The following is a 5,235-nucleotide window of genomic DNA, read 5'->3' as shown; positions in this document are numbered from 1 at the left end:
AGGTGAGCTACTCAGATGCATAATAGCACCTTCAGTACCTGGAAAAATGTTTTCTTTAGGAGCAATCTAAAATGTTATTAGCAAAATGAATCTTAATTAATTGTTGTTTAAAGCATATGTACACTGGATTATTTGAAATACGCACTTTGCTGATAAGATGGGACAACAAGTGATGGACTCAGGGTACAAAAAAGAGCACTAAAGTCTTTGGCAGGAACTTTGCACAGAATGCTTCGAAGTATGGCAAGAATTTCGTTTTAGGCAATAAAAATTAGCCTGACAAACATGTGGAAGCACAGAAGGAGATTGAGTCTAAAGGCGAGTCTGACATTTTGCCTTATGTTTTACAAAAACACTGAATTTCTCTCTCAAGCTCTTATCCACATTATCAATACACATGTGCTAAGCACTGTAACTTGTTCTGCCTAATTTCAGGAATTTCTAGAGTTTAAAAGACAACTGAGTTGAGCATTTGTACAAACAGTTGCAAACATCAGGTCAAATGGCATCTGGTTCTTGCATGGACACAAGGGAAAAAGGCAAAAAGGAGGTAGTCTTCCCTTGCTGACAAAGACTGGGACTGCACACAACAGAAACTGATGGGAGGGAAGTGCATATGTGCAGAACACTTTGCAAGAAATTAAAGCATGGGAGGGGGGGAGAGAAATCAATGACATCATAGGTTATGATCCTATCCCTCTATCCATACTGTCTCTTGGTACCAGAAGAAAAAAAAGTGTCAAAAAATCCTTCAGCTCCCTACCTCGCTCCCCTCTCCCTTTGCACAACATGAGCTGGCCAAACACTGCACAATATTTTCAAGAGCTATGCATTCACTTCAACTGGGTTTATATCCCAGGTTAGTTTAAATAAATAATCTGAGAGGAGCTGCAAAAATATGGAATACTCCCAGAAAGCTGAAATTCTCTTTCTAACTGCAACAAGTTTGCACTAGAAGCTTGGGTGTAAGAGCTATGTTCACTAGGCAGCGAAAAGAATAATATATCTAGCTCACATGGTACAACCAGAGCAGGCTGATTTTCAGAATTTGCATACTGCCTCAACAATATCAAAACTGCCTCTGAACAAGCAAGCGAGAAAGAATTATCCACTAAAACTATTAAATAAATCATTTAAAATAGCAAGCACACTAAAGAAAACCACCATCTTTGAGAATATGCAGATTTAAAAAAAAAAAGAGAGAGAGAGCAGCAAAATGCATCGAATAAGTTACTTCTTACACATATTTGCTCAAATAATTTTTACTAGTTTGCCCCCAAAAAGAAGCCTGACACCTTTTATGCTGTTAAGGTAGATAGTGCCAACTACATGAAATACAATTTTCACAACTCATGTTGCCAATAATCTTATTAGTACCAAATGAGTATAATACACTGGAGAGTCTCCTTTCCACTCAAAATATAGCAAGAACCTAATCTTTTAATTTCTTCTGCAGGTCACTACATTCAGGGACTAGCATTTCAACGGCTTAAAAGCAGGTTCCCCAAGGACTGTATTAAGAAAGATTTGTGTGGGGTAGGTTAAGTTGGTGTTCTGTGATAACCAACATCCTGAAAATTCAAAGCCTGCTTTCTACACAGTACTGCAGTGGAATGCATATCCCCTTGCAAAAAAGAACAGGCGGCTGTGTTCACTGAAAACGTTCAAGTGTTCCATTAAAAACATATTTTGATAAGTGGAACTTTTTAATAGGAAATCACTAATCCTATGCTTATGGTTTTAAAAACACCTTCCATACATACAGCTCTTCCTGTCTAGCTATGGCAACACTTTGAACATACATAGTATGGACTCTCAGAAGCTTGAAAACGATGTATACTTATTTTTTAAACAGTAAGATAATTTGACAAAACTTTAAAGGGAGCTTTCTGCTTGCTCAGTTGAGAAATGTTTTCCAAGCAAGTGTTTGTGAACCCAATTCAAGGTTACATCGTGGAAAAAGGAGAAATAAATATAAACATGCACTCTAAAAGGTTATCTTTTACATTCACCGAAGAAAAATAGTTCAGACCCAACCCTCAATGTTATTCAACTCATGCAGTAATACCAGTCAGTCCATCAGCAGTACAGGGAGTTTATTTTTATATATATTTGTGCACATGCATGTGCGTGCACACACACACACACACACACACACACACACACACACACACACACACACACAGGAAGGGGAAAGGAGTGCCAGAGGAGAAGAAGTTATGAACATTAAAGACATTTCCTCCTGTTTACATCTGTTCTGGAATTCAGTTCAGACCACCTCTCAGACTGACAGATTTACAGAGAAAATAAAGGCCCAGGCAGTTTTGAGAGGGGGGGGGGGTGTTAAATGGTTTTACAAACTTTATTTTTCTTAAAAGCATTCATCATCTTTTTCTACACAAGACTCACACAGGCAACAAGAAGAACTTAGTGATTCACCAGGAGAAACAACCAACTCAATACTAAATTCCATATAGTAAAACACACTGGAGAAAAAATAGATAACTTTTTTCTTCTAATCACTTTCAGCCATAATAAGTTTAGGGAATACTTGTTATGAGAGTAGGTAAATCATTTTCATGCGGAAGTGTCGTTTATAAGCCAATGATGTCCCCATACCATTCCTTTTCTCTTCTCGTTTCATTAGCCCACACTGGTTTAACCTGGGACAGACTTTATTAATCTACGTTCTAAACACCAAGGTCAGAATGAGGATGATAACATTCAAAACTTTATATTTCTTCATTTCTATCAAGTTGTTCTTTGCCTCTTGTTTCACCATCCATTATTACCCCCCTGCAGTAACTCCAGGGGCCTTATTCTTGGCTTCAGAGATTAGTTTGAGGCCCAGCTCTCCACCTTGGCAAGGTCAGGGATATGATGTATTCCAGATCCCATTGTCAAGCACCATGACCGAGTATAGAGACACTACACAAAGCACCACACACCTTCCTGGGCCCCAAGTTCACCTTTACATGTGTACTTTGCTAGGATAAAAACTATTGCATTCCAACAACAGGGAAATATTTACCAGCTAATTACAGTAAAAAAGTAAACATTGTGCTACCTAAAACCAGGTGATTAGCAGGGACAGTGGAAGAGAATGAAATAAATTGTAATGGAAATACCATGGGTTTACCTTAAATAGTTTACAATGGAGTGGCTGCTGGAAATGACCCTCAACACAGGTCTCACTGTTTAACTTATCATAGTAGTACATGAACCCAGCATCTAGGCAGGCAGCAGACCCAAAGAAAATTAAGACAAGCTCAAGCAACCACTATAGTGAATGTCTGAAGTAGTACAGTGGAAACCTAAAAATCTACACAACCCATAGGAGACAGATCTGAAATACTGAGAGGAATGATACCAGATCCCTAGAAACAGTATTAATGGAGGACTTTGAATTTTCTTCAGTCCTTCACATTGGGGTATGCACCCCATTTCATTTCCAGAAGAGTAGCAGAGAGTAGCAAGTGCCCAGAAAGGGGGGGGAGGAGTTGTGGCTGGGGGCGGAAAGGGAAAACTTTCTTTCTAGAAAGTCGAAAAATTTAGGCCAGCCAAGGAGCTTTGTTGTTCTTTCAGATTTTTTCTACAGTCAGCAAGTCTGAAAATCCCCAAAATTAAACACACAACAACTTTATAAACAGAATTATTAGGGTTTTAGAACCATCATCATCGGCAATCCCTCACAGTCAAGAGCAATTTTCTTTCATGATTGTCTTATCTGTGGGTCCAAAGATGGCTAACAAGGCCTATCCAGGATCAACAGACTTTGTTGCACCTCAGGCACATGTTTCCATATGGGATGGGTAGCTCTGGGTTCTTGGTTTGGTCTGCAAGATGCTCTTTCTGCGGTTCCTGCTTTTCCGTCTCCTGTTGTCATAATAAGGTTTCAAAGTACTGAGATCCTTGAAGCAGACTCTTCTTCCATTTGGGGTGGTCCTGGGTGATCGCCTCACAGGAGTTGATGTCGATGTTGAATTTTTTCAAGTTGGCTTTAAAGACATCCTTGAAACATCTTCTCTGCCTTCCTCTTCAGCGTATGCCTTGACCAAGCTGGGAGAATAAAGCTTGCTTCAGAAGTCTGGAGTCAGACATCTAAATGACGTGTGGCCGGAGCAGCAAAGTTGATGTCAAATGGTCATCACCTCAATGCTGGTTGTGTTTGCTTGCAAGAGGACACTACTGTTGGTGTGCCTGTCTACCTACTCGATTTGAAGGATATTCCGCAGGCAGCATCGATACTTCTCTAGTGACATGAGGTGTCTCCTATACATTGTACATGTCTTAGCTCCATACAGTAAGGTAGGGGATCATGACTGCTTGATAAAACATGAGCTTGGTTTCAGATCTGATGTTGTGATCTTTTACCACCCATTTCCTCAGGCATCCAAAGTCTGCATATTTGAGGCGATGTTGGATTTCTTCAATGTCCGCCTTCTGTGAGAAATGACTTCCAGAGTATAGGAAATGCTCACTCTCCAGACTCTCACCATGAAGCTGAATTATAGGAGCTAGGGTTTGCTCATTAAGATCTTGTTGATGGAAGACCTTAGTCTTTTGCATGTTAAGCATCAGTCCCATTTTCTTGTATGCCTCAGTAAACACACTGAAGATTAGCCAATTATCTGCTTCTGAGTGAGTGCATACCACAGCATCATCAGCATAGTAGAGCTTGATGACTGAGGTTGGGGTGGTCTTGGTTTTGGCTTGGAGTAGGCTAGGATTAAACAATTTATCATCCACTCAGTAGTTTAGTGCCACGCTGACTGGAAGCTTGTTGGTGGTCAGATGTAGCATCGCGGTAAGGAATATCAAAAAGAGTATCAGAGTGATGACACAGCCTTGCTTAACCTCAAAGGGGTCTGTGATAGATCTGTTACTCACCACTCACATACCATCATAAAACAGGCAAAGAATAATGATGAATTTTAGTGTGTATACATACTTCAAAGGGGTCCTTCACAGCATTCCTCATTTGACAGTGAAGGGCTTTTGCAAGGGCAAAGGCGGCCATGTAGAGGGTTTTATGCTGTTCCCAGCATTTTCCCTGCAGCTGGCAAGCTGTGAAGATTATGTCAGTTGTGCCCCTCAATGCCTTAAACCAACACTGCGATTCCAGGAGGAGCTCTTCGGCAAGTAGACGAGATGGTTTGGGAGGGTTCTCACAATGATCTATCCTGTGGTGGAAAGCAAGACAACAGTTAGACTTGTCTTCTTTCTTGAATACTG

The sequence above is a fragment of the Alligator sinensis genome, unplaced genomic scaffold (assembly GCF_000455745.1).
Source record: "Alligator sinensis unplaced genomic scaffold, ASM45574v1 scaffold1201_1, whole genome shotgun sequence".
NCBI classification, from domain to species: domain Eukaryota; kingdom Metazoa; phylum Chordata; order Crocodylia; family Alligatoridae; genus Alligator; species Alligator sinensis.
The sequence above is the reverse complement of the archived record's forward strand: the minus strand, read 5'-3'. Positions refer to the sequence as shown.